At 43.1% G+C, this 11,633-nt stretch overlaps 1 long non-coding RNA gene across 1 annotated transcript; it reads right to left on the bottom strand.

Annotated features, from left to right (window-relative positions):
- Positions 1 to 840: 840 nt before the first annotated feature.
- Positions 841 to 9,826, bottom strand: LOC125322721. Its single transcript, XR_007202253.1, has 3 exons — positions 9,745 to 9,826; positions 8,864 to 8,935; positions 841 to 1,258 (listed from the first exon to the last, which is right to left on the bottom strand). It is a non-coding gene; the product is annotated as an uncharacterized LOC125322721 (long non-coding RNA).
- Positions 9,827 to 11,633: the final 1,807 nt, after the last annotated feature.

The raw sequence follows: 11,633 nt of genomic DNA on the forward strand, positions 1-11,633 counted from the left end.
AGATTTCTTTGTTACATTTCACAGTGTGAAGACTGCTTCTGCTCAGCACGTCACAAAAAAACAAACAAGAGCTATAGCTGTCTCTTCCATCAATCTCAGCTTATTTTTGTCAGTCCTCTGCCTGTACAACCACAACCCCACCACTGCTTGACAGTGAATGGGAGAGCTGAGGGTTTGCGGAAGGGAAGATGGATGGCGGTCAGAGCGAGACGGATGGACCTCTGCACTCTCTCCTCTCCTCTGTGAACATTTTTTGCCTTGAGAGAGCAAGCAGGCAGGGGGAAACTGGACTTTTTTTCTACTTTCCAAGGCTGCTTCATATGGAAAAAGAGGAAAGTGGGAAGGGGGGTACTCTCATTAAAATCCAGTCGATTCTGCCATTTTCTCTTTTACCTTTTCAATCTTTTTATAGTTTCAAATCATTAACTATCAGCGTGAAGCTCAAAGGTAGCAGTAGCCGTCTATGAAACAGTGACACATTTGACAATAATGCTTTTGAAGAGCTTGTCACATCCTCTTCCCAAATCAGTCTCATTAATGCTCAGACTGTCTTCTCTTTTCTCCCTGCTTCTTTTCTCCTGATTTCTCTCTAATTAGCTTGTTTTTTTATGCTCCCTCGTTCCACAGTTTGAGCTTAAAAAAAAAAAAGAAAGAAGAAAAAAAATAAAGGAGGTGGATGTCATTTCCATGAACCCCAAGGCCAAGTTAATCAGCAGAATTAATGACTCTATTACCCATTAGACTTGGGGCTATGGTGCTTGTATGGCAGCACCCAGTGTTCTCCAATCCCATGCTTCTTCATTTTGCTCTCACAAATGTAAACTTTTGCTGCCTCCTGCAAGCACACTCCCTGATCCAGCCAGCCCACCACGCTCCCCTTTAGTCACAGCAGCTGCCATGACCCCAAAGGCATCCTGGGCACGCCACTGCTGCCCTCCATTACCTCTGCAACAAGGAAGGGAGCAAAACCTACCATCTGAAAAAAAAGGAGAGAGGAAAAAGTGAGGTGGTATTACTTTTTCTTCTCCCTTTGTCATATTTATCTCCCCAGCACCATGCCCAAGATGTGTCAGTCCCGCTCCATGCAGATGTTTTCAGCTCCTGACTTGGAAAAGTGGCTGGCAGATCTCAGTGCTTCGAATCCAGGGTGAGGCATAAGGCTCTGCAAAATAGGATGCCGGCAGGACTTATCTCCTCCAAAGGGCTTTACATCTTCACAACCAACCCATCGAATGGGCAAAACATCACTTGCCTTTCTCTGGAACAGAAACAGGAGCAGAAAGACAGACTTCAGTGCCAGGGACAACCAAAGGGTAGAACTATTGAACCCAGATGTGAGCTCATGATGTCTGTGCCACTGGAGGATGACCATGAGGATGGATGGCAGGGAAGAGCTTGCCCAGGCCAGGAGTTCCTCTGGGTACAGTGAATTCCCCAAAAGCGATTTGCAGGGTTTATTTTGAGAATCCTGCCACAGTACAGAGGGCCTGAGCTACCCTTGTCCTGCCATGCTGAAGGCTGCCAGTCCTGGCTCCTCCATCACTGGGAGCATCAGAGGAGAGGCATCTGAGACCCCTCAGCATGGGCAGCAGCGTTGCATTTGAACCTGCTTTTTCATAACACCAGTGTGGAACCACTGTGCAGATGACACCAGGTCTCAAACTGGGTCACCAGGACAGTTGGCTCTGTCTGCTGTTCCTCACTTTTAGGAACAGTTTCACTTGGAATAAAGTAATTATATTGCTTGCATCACTGGAGAGAGAATATGCTCAGGCCCTGAGCTGATGGAGAGTTGCTCTTTTTGTCTCACTGAGCTTTGCATGGAAGCATTGGGTAATTTTTTCTTCTATTGATCCAATTGCCTGATTCACAGTTTTAACAAAATTGCATTGCTATACAGTCAAAATACAGACAGCCCTGCTCCTCCATACTCAGCTACCTCTCTTCAGGAAACAGCAATTAAGAAAAGGATATGATAAGAAAGGGCTTTCCTCAGCTTGAAGGATAAGAGGGGCTGAAATTGCCTATCTGAGAGGATAACCTTATTTTCACACTTGTAACGAAAAAAAAGCATGATCCCTAGGAATGATTTGCACACCTGATCTAGTCTGTAGCCATGCAGCCTTAAAAATCAGTGGCAGCTCTACCTTGATCTCGGTAGGAGCGGACTGACTTCTGGCAGGCATCTTGTGCCGAAGCAGCACAGCAGGGCATTATCCACTGGACTCGAACCTCCCAGGAGGCACAGCAGCCATCACAGAAATGTCTGTGAAGGTGCTGCTGGAAACAGCTGAATCCTTTTAGCCTGGGTGATCCATATACTTTAAAGTGAACAGAAAATTGAGCTTCCCCTCACACCGTTTGTGCATTGAAGCCATTTTGCCAATAAAAACGCAGCCTCTGCACTGAGTTCAAGAGCCTCTCCCCACAGGAAAGTGCAGGGTAACAAACCCAAGCCATATGAGGTACAAGCTGCTTGCATGGCAACTAGTGGGATACTTTCAACTACCAGAAATAGAAATAAAAGGCAAAAGGCAAGTACTACATGGCGATGCATCTGAGAGCATCTAGGAAAGAGAGATACCTCTTCATATGTGCACCCCATTAACTCACTACACAGATTCTAAGTCTCACACACACACAAATCTTGATGCAGCACAGATGCAAAACAGGGGCAGACAAGAATGAAACCTCCCTTGTCCTTCTTTGCAGACCACAGCATTTAAATGAAGGGGACAAAAATAGGACAAAGCCTCGAAGTGGCCATGTGTGGTTTCCTGCTCCTCCAGGGAGAAAAAGGCTGGGATCAAAACCTCTTCCAACTCTGCTGCCTGCCATGGACAAGTTCAGCCTCTTCCCAGGGTTTTTATGTGATAGCTTCATTATGGTCACCGTGGTGACCACATTGACCAGTCTTAGTTTCCAGCTCTGTCCCTGACCATTTCTCTCTCTGGGTACTCAGCAGTGCTGATTTGGGTGCCATGGCTCACCCCAGCACCACATCCTCTTCCACTCAAGTATGAGGGCTAACGCTGCAGCAGCTTGCATGCTTGCACAAGTGCTGAGCAAAAGCCACGCTGAGCCCCAACATGCCAGCTCCCTTCCACAGGTTGTAGCCAGGTGGAGGGTGGTCTCATCTCCCAAGTGCCAGCAACAAGACAAGAGGAAACAGCCTCAAAGTTGCTCCAAGAGAGGTTCAGATTGAATCTTAGGGGGAAAAAATTCTCAGAAAGAGTTGTCAAGCACTGGGGCAGGCTGTCCAGATAGATGATTGAGTCACCATCCCTTGAGGTCTTTAAAATACATGTATTTGTGGCCTTGAGGGACATGGTTTAGTGATGGACTTGGCAGTGTTAAGTTAATGGTTGGACTTGATGGTCTTAGGAGTCTTTTTCAACCTAAGCAATTCTGTGAAAAATTTTCCTACATGAACTTCATAGTGCAGCAGAAAAAGTTGGCCTTAAATTTCCCTGTGAAACAGGGCGAAAAGTTACGTTGGTGGTTACTGAGGCAGAATAATAATCAGTGAAAAAAACAGGATAAAATCCATGAGTAAAAACTGAGAAATAGCCTAGCCAGTGATTAGCATTAGCACTTATCCCACAAGGAGCCATTATTTTGCCACCATATCTTTTCACACACTGTTGTTTCAGATTCACTGGACCAATGTGACTGAGCAATTGCTCCCCTCACCCAAAATTAAACTGACCTGAGAGAACGTCTTTGATTTTACTGCCTGGCCTTAAATGCCTGCTCAAAAATCAGTGCTTTTTAACATATAGGTTTAATATGCACTTTTCCAAAGTGCTTTCAACAGTAAATATAGCAGGCCAGGGATAAATTTGGCCCAGTGTGTTTAACCACATGCAATAGAGCTAAAAGACAGGAGACATCCTTGAGTTCCAACTCATCTGCCCCCCAAAAATCCATAATAATAATATTTTTATTTTAGTACTTTTACCTGGAGGCCTCTAGGTACTTTAAAAAAATGTATAGAGTAGTAAAAGCAATTTAGTCCCCAATAGTTGCAGATTTTAATTCATGGTATATTATTATTCCTCTGCACACATATTGCTTTAGTCATCTACATTTTAATGCCCTTTCTTTTTACTGTAAAACTGAATTCTTAACTATATTTATGGACTGCTGTATTTTCCCTGTACACCTATGCACCTTATTATTTATTCATAATCTCCCATTTCCTTTTAAACTATTGTTTGCAATATATTTTTAAAATCAATAGTAAAGCTTGAACTCCAGGTTTTGACTTTTTAATCTAGAGACTGCACAGGGCTAAGCAATGCTTTGTTTACACAAAAGAGTGAAGACAGGATTTGGCCCAAGAATACATCACTCTAGGTAGGAGGGAAACCATTAACATTCACCCTGCATCTCTGGCACACAAAGAATGGGCAGACACAGGTATCAGCTGACTCCACATTCATTGTGAGGAGGATTCACTTTGCTAGCACAGACACCTCATTAATGATCAAAATTCCTTGTAGCAGCAGGTTAGCCAAGGCCTTGCCAGCATGCTTCAGCATTTCTCAAAGCACTTTCCTGGAAGCAAGGATGCTCTTAGCAAGTCCTTCCCAACACCACTGTCCCCTCTGACAGCACCCACACAGGTAGGTCTGCATGCAGTCATTCAGTACAGGAGTGCTGTGGCACCAATTATCTGCTTTGTAATCAACAGCGTGGGATGTTTAAAAACATTGCACTGCTCAGACTGGTGTTTTTCCATATCTCATTCCCTTGAAGGGCTTTGTCAGAGAGGAAAACTGAGTACAGTTAATCTGAATTAACTGCTAAAATGGATTAGTTAAAAACGCATTAAATCTCTGTGTACATATTCTCCTTCAGAATTAACTTGGCCTTTATGAGACTTATCTTACTTTACCTTAATTCTGAACAAGGACATCTACATAGGGATTTAATGGAATTTAATCAGTCCACTTTAAATTCAGATCATCTAGCTAGCTTGGGTTTCTTTCTTTCTTTCCACATGCCTCTGTAGACTAACTTATGACTCAACATATCTGAGGAATGGCTGACGGAGAGTAAGAATCTGTACAGCATTGCACCCATCTTCCTGGAGACCTGGTGTCTGCTTCCTATTTTCACATACCTGTGTGCACTCAAAAAGTCTGACCAAGCATCCACACGCCCCTGCAGTTTTCAAAGAAACTTGCTTCTGAAAACATCCCGAATCCTCTCCATCATAACCACACAAAGACACCCAGCAATGGCACTCAGGAAGTCCAGGTGGTTCTACCAGGGCTGACACAAGAGCCTCCTCCACACAAAATTGAGACATCAGGATGGGAGGGGGCGCCTCTAGCATTTTTTGTTAATTGCCTCCTAAGGACCAAGTCATGAGGAGACACAAACACTATTTTCTTAGAGCAACTTTTATTCATCAAGCTTTTATTTCCAAGGGGACATGACACACAGGTTTTGTTACCTAGCAGCGATTCCAGCAAACCAAAAACAGGTCTCTCCCTGGAGTTACAGGAGACCAGTCCATCCCACTTGATTGCTTTTGGTGATGCTGAAATGCAGTTCATTTAAGCTGTTCAAGAGAAACTACCATGTTTCTCTGACTTTTCTGTTCCAGAAGGGAGGAGAAATGAGCTGTGAATGCAAAACCTCACCTTACAGCTTTCTCTCTTTCCCCATATATTCATACCACTATATCTAAGCTGCCTTCTTCTTTATTCAGTATATTTCTCTTAAGGAGTCACATATTCCACTGTTCATCTCCTAAGGGCAGCCAGAATATCACATGAAAGGGAGTTGTCATTTCTCCACTATTCCTTTGGGTTTCATATCATAATGCAGAAAAGCCCAGACAAGCCTGTAACTTGCAGGATTTCGCAAGATCTTCCTGCACACTGTCTTTTCTAAAAACATTTGAAATCAAATTCTAAATATCAGCAGACTTGGTACATATGAGAAAATTTTTTTTTTTTGTTGGGTTTGAGATGGAGGAAGAGACACAAGTGAGAATCAGGAAGATGCTGCATTGGGTTAGAAACAAGTGAGGTGTAGGCTGTGACACTGCCCTATCACAACCTTGCCACTTAAACTGCATGAGGAAACATGGAATTTTTTACATTGTACATGTCCAACCACTGCTATCTAAAAAAAATTGGTTTGTCATGAACACCTGGACACATCTCACCAGAGCTCTCTGTCAAAGGTAGATAAGATTCATAAGCAATGGGTATGTTCTGGGTTTCATGCTTGTTCCTCAGGAAGCGGATAAATGTCTTTCCCTCCTCTGCCTCTCCATATAGAGTCAGGCAACGATTCCTCAATGTATTTACAGCATTGCTCTGTCCCTCTGCCTGAATCCATCCTTGTCTCTTTGGCTCTACCATCATTTTGTCATCAAGCTCTGTACACTAGAGGGCAACTTCCATGGATTATCCTTTCTCTGACTTATGTACAGAGCAGTTAGAAAAACCCCATTGCTCTATTTTCAGGTCGTCCTTTGTTCTGTTCAAATAATCAAAACATTTGTTACTTCCCTTCTTGAGGCCCACAGACTCCCTCTGCAAGGGATATTAATCCTTTGCAATGGCATCAGCTCCTCTTCCTTCTAAGCACACTGTAATGTTGATCTCCAGCTTCGTGCACCCCACACCTTTTGTATGCACTCCAGCCTCTGGCTTCATCTCCCACCAAGTATCTCCTCCATGCTGCCACTGACACCAGCTTTGCTGCCTGCTCTTCAGCTTCTTGTGATGTTTTAATGTGCTGACTAATACAGGTCTTTACACACACCCCCTCTCTACACCTGTTCACCAGGTTTATTTATCCACCAGTCATCCTCTTTCTGCTCCTCTCTGCAGGAAAGTCCCACAAAACCAGCCTATCATCAGTGGTTGGGGCAGCCATCAGCCAGATGAGGCAATGTGCAGTATTTTTATCGCAATTGCTTTCAAAGCTTACAATTACTTCGTTCTTCTTTGCCCTTTCTCCCTTCTCTTAAGCTACACAACTTGTAGCCTAAGAGGAGGGAAGGATATAGCATCAAGCAAGCACTGCTACTCCTGAGTCCCAGTTGCTCCTACTGAAATGCAGACATTAAAAGATAGTGTCTTTGGACACTGGAAACACCCTGAATGTTAAGATAGGCATTGTCTTGTCTCACACACACATACACACACACAGGCATTAGGTGCTCACGTAGCAAATAAGTGAGAGGCACTATTGAAGAAGATACAGTTAGCAAATTGCCCTTTTTCTTATATCCTGTTGCAGTAGGAATATCTGTCACTCTCTTAGTGGTTTGCTGCTTGGAGGGTGATTTTAATTAAAATGTAAAATGTCAAACATTAGTAAGAAGGAGGATAACCCTGTGGGGAGTGAGGATGAATCAAATTTATTAGTCACTGAGCAGCAGGCTGGTAGCCCTTCACTTGGAGAAATTTTAAAGGCAGTTAATGCGAAATAAAGAATCAGTCTAATCTCCCCCTATTCAAACTAACCTTCTGAAAAACACTATCACAAGTTTCCACTAATTCCAGAAATTAAAGTTAAATCTGCTATAGAGATCAAAAAAGCCTCATTTTGTGTGTGTAGAAAACACAAAAAGTTAAGTCCCATTTATGAACTGTAAAGGCAAATGTCTCTCTTAGGGGCATTTCTCCCTGTTATAAAGAAATGGCTGTGTTAGCACTGTACACATTGTGCAGTAGGATTGTTAGAGCCACTGGCATTTGGTAGCAAGCATGAAAACCAACCCTTGGGACTATTTTTTAGGGAACCGTTTCCAAGAGCAGAATTTGCCTGTCCACAGTGCTCAGGAACAAGGATGGTTATAGAACCCTCAGGAGCAGAGAAGGTCAGGACTGCAGCATGTGCAGGCTTCACCTGTCCTCATACTGGCCTGATAGTCTCTGCAGTTCTGCTTTACACTGCTGCCGAATCCACTGGATGGTTCTATCGTCCTTATCATCCACAGAAAAATAGCATCTCTGTTATTTTGCAACGTTCCCTTTAGGAAAAAAGATTTCCACTGTACTTTTTACTTTGCTAGTATCAAGCTAACAAACATTCTTCTTTTTTTTTTCAAGTTTCAAATTTAATAGATTCAAAGGAAGAATAGAACAACATTCTATCTGCCCCATAAATGGATTGCCTTGTGGCTTATTCCCCATAAAGGTAGCTGAGAAGCTTATGGGGACTTGTAGATCCTTTTACCTAATGGAGCAATGCACATAGTGACAAAATTAATGCTGTCTTGCAAAAGAGGGGCTGTGGGTGGGGGTCTCCAGGTAGATTTTCAGCTCCTCTACAAATGGATGGTGGCATTTGTGTGGGCACCTCTATGCATGGCAGAAGTCACAGATTTTGGTTGGCAATCATGTCCTTGGGCTTATTTCCAGCCCCTGCACACCGTTTAGTCATAGGGCAAGCTACAAGCACTACTCTCTGGTCATTCATGGCCTACATTTGGGCTGTGTCCTCCTTCATGCTAGGGCTAAGCTTCCTTTTGCAAAGGGGGAAATTCCCTTCCTTGAGAAGGCATCAGCTGCTACAGAAGGAATCAAGGCAGCTGTCGCAACAGAGACATTAAATACAGGATAATTTTCGCACCGTTTCATAATGCAATGCTTTTTTATTTTTTTGTTTTTTAAACTTGTGATGGGGTGTAAACTCTTGTGAGCATTTTGAACAGCTTTTAGCTAAGAGTCCTTCAAATTAAACTGTTTGATTCAGCTTGAAATCTAATTCTATATGGCAGAAAAGACAAGCAGCATTTGGGAGGTGGGGGGAGAAAAAAAAGAATAGAGCAATAGTATAGAGCTTACAAATTACAACCAAGTGGAGCTGTCAATAAGATCTTGCTCACCATATTGTCACAGAATTTTCCTTCTGTGTCACGTTGGTCATTACTGTAACACTACATGAGAAATCACTCCATCTGTTAAAAAAGAAAAGAAAAGCAGCTGCTATCCTCCTGCAAAGATAGAATTAACAAACACACAGTAACTGTATTCCTTTAAACTTTTGCAGTCACAATTTTAGTCCCGTTTTATTTGTTCCACACAAGCCACCAAGCAATTCTACTGCCATAGTAATAAGGCCCTCAAAAAGTTCATTAACCAACATGAAAAGTGCTACCTATGGAAACTGTATGACTGTGACAGCTTTAATTCTTGCACTGATGGTTTAGAGGGCTTTGGATTTTCTCTGGTGGCAGGGAAGGAGATGTTAGCATTTTGGGGAGGAGAGCAGTAATCCAGTGATTGCAGGAGACTAGAAGAAATCTTCACAGAGATTCAAGGTTATTTTGCTGACTTAGCTTGGCAGTTAAAACAGGTGAGTCCCATTACATCCAACCACATAAAATAAAAGCATTTGAATGCGTGAAGAGGAAGAGCCTGGAGCAAGAGCAGCAGGCTACCAGCAGAGGCACTCAGGCTCAGGAGGAAGCCTGGGTTAGGATTTTATGACTTGCCATTAACACTAAACAACACATGGAGCCCCTGGGAACATGCTCCTTCAAGATCACAGCTACGCTGTATATACCAATAAAAGGGCTGGGTGCGATTGCACCTATGTGCCATATTTTTCTGTTCCTAAATTATGCTAGACGGTAGCCTGTAGCCTCTGCAATTCAGAGAACATTGATCCAAGATCAGGGGAACCCCAAATCAAACACCTAACAGAGACCAAATCCTAACAGCCACATTTCTCCCATGAAGGGTGAGATCACTAAATACGACTTACCAAAAAGAGCCAGTAGCAAAACCCGATATGATAGCCAGTGCATTTGAACAGCTATTGAAGAGCAAAGGCTGGTATGGGTGTGATCAGGCAGGACTGTACTGGAGACAGCACGTTCCAGGTAGATGAAGCCTCCTGTTAAATAATGTTTCAGGCAAGCTCCAGCCTGCCTGGGGGACAACTCTTCTTCTTCATGTTTGTGTGTGCCTCCTTGCCCTCCCCTCCCTTCAGGCTTGGCTCTGGATTTACACATCACACCAATGTCTGCCTTCACACTGGCAGGTCCCCGTGCCAGCTTGAGCCATGACCAGCCATGGTCAAGGGCCATGGAAAAACCAGAGGGTGTTCAGACATGTCACCATGCTCGTGTCACCCTTCTTACACTCTTCACCAAGCACCTGCTGTTGTCCAGGAATGGGGATAGGAGCCTTCTTGGAGGCACAACGTTACAGTGAATACAGCTGCCCCCACGCAAGGGGGACTTGTTTTTTGTCCTGGCAGGTTGTTTCAACAAGCCTGTAGGCACATTTCTGCTGAAAGAGGAAATACAAGAGGCAAGTTCAGCTCCAGGTGTTTGAAAAGAAACCTCCTGAACCCAAAGAGACTTCACTCCAGGGGCACTCCTGATCCATCTGCTATCCTGTAGGACTCTTCAGTTCACTAGGGAGTGATCTGCAACTATTCTGTGACAGAAGGAATATGCCATTAGGCAGCATCATTCCAACAGTCTGCAAGATGGTACTCTAATTTTCTGGAAAGAGTGAATTTTATTATAAGTGTGTAAGTTGTATCTGTTCATCTGGTTAATTCATCCAAAGGCTTCACCTTTCTAATAGGCTCAGTGGCTAATGTAGCTGATAAGATACCTCAAAATAATTATTAAAGGTACTCCAATAAATAGAGCATTATTTGCATTATACCAATACAAAGATCCAAGTGAGATCAGAGTTCCGTTTCCTAGCACAAGTAGTAAAAATCTAGTTCCAAAGAATTTTTATGGAGGAGGCAAGCAATGGGAGAAGGGAAATTAAGGCACAGAGTGTAGGTTACGGACGGTCGGAGACGAGAGATCTCTGTAAGCAGATCTTGGAACATGTGGTTTATTGCAAAGGGCGTGGGTATAGGGGCACTGCTCAGAGCTGCCAGACTCAGCTCGGAGCAGGCCCAAGAGAGCAAGAGAGTAAGCGGGTAAGAGAGAGAGAGAGAGAGTGTAAGAGCAAAGAGAGTGAAGAAGAAGTAGTAAGAGTGTCTGAAGTCCTGGTTACAATACAATAAATCATCTTCTGCACTGAATATTCTAATTGTCACTAACCGATCTAATACAAGATACAAATCCTATAGCATTTACATACAGCCTATAAGAGTTCTTATATTACCATAGAGTGTTACATCTTAACTTCTAAAAACTACTCTTTGGACCCCTTCTGCTGATCTAGTAGGGTCTGCTCTGACCCTTGGACCTGTTTGCAAGCAGAGGGTATTGTTCAATCAAGAGGGGATTACCTTCAGTTGGCCATACCATTGTTTTCCAGTTGTTCAGTAACTAAGACTTGGTATTTCGAAAGTGGCTTTCATTTCAATGTTGCCTGTAGTTTTCATATTCCCAAAATCTTTTGTCAGGCAATCATATTTATAAGGCTTTCCTGTTTCATCTTCCCCAACAACAGAGATTTGAAGTACTACTTCAGCAGGATACTAAAGCAAGAAATAGAATTACCTGTTTTAACCTCACTGACGTATTTATAAAAGGACCTTCATTTTAGTACCAATGTAAGGTATTCAAATAAACTGTACTGCTAGTAAAACTCACCTAAAAAAAAAATTAAAAAACAGTGCCCACTAACGATGATCAGGAGTTTTTCAGAGCTTGAATCAAATGTCATCAAGAAGGA

The sequence above is a fragment of the Corvus hawaiiensis genome, chromosome 1, assembly GCF_020740725.1.
Source record: "Corvus hawaiiensis isolate bCorHaw1 chromosome 1, bCorHaw1.pri.cur, whole genome shotgun sequence".
Lineage (NCBI taxonomy): Eukaryota > Metazoa > Chordata > Aves > Passeriformes > Corvidae > Corvus > Corvus hawaiiensis.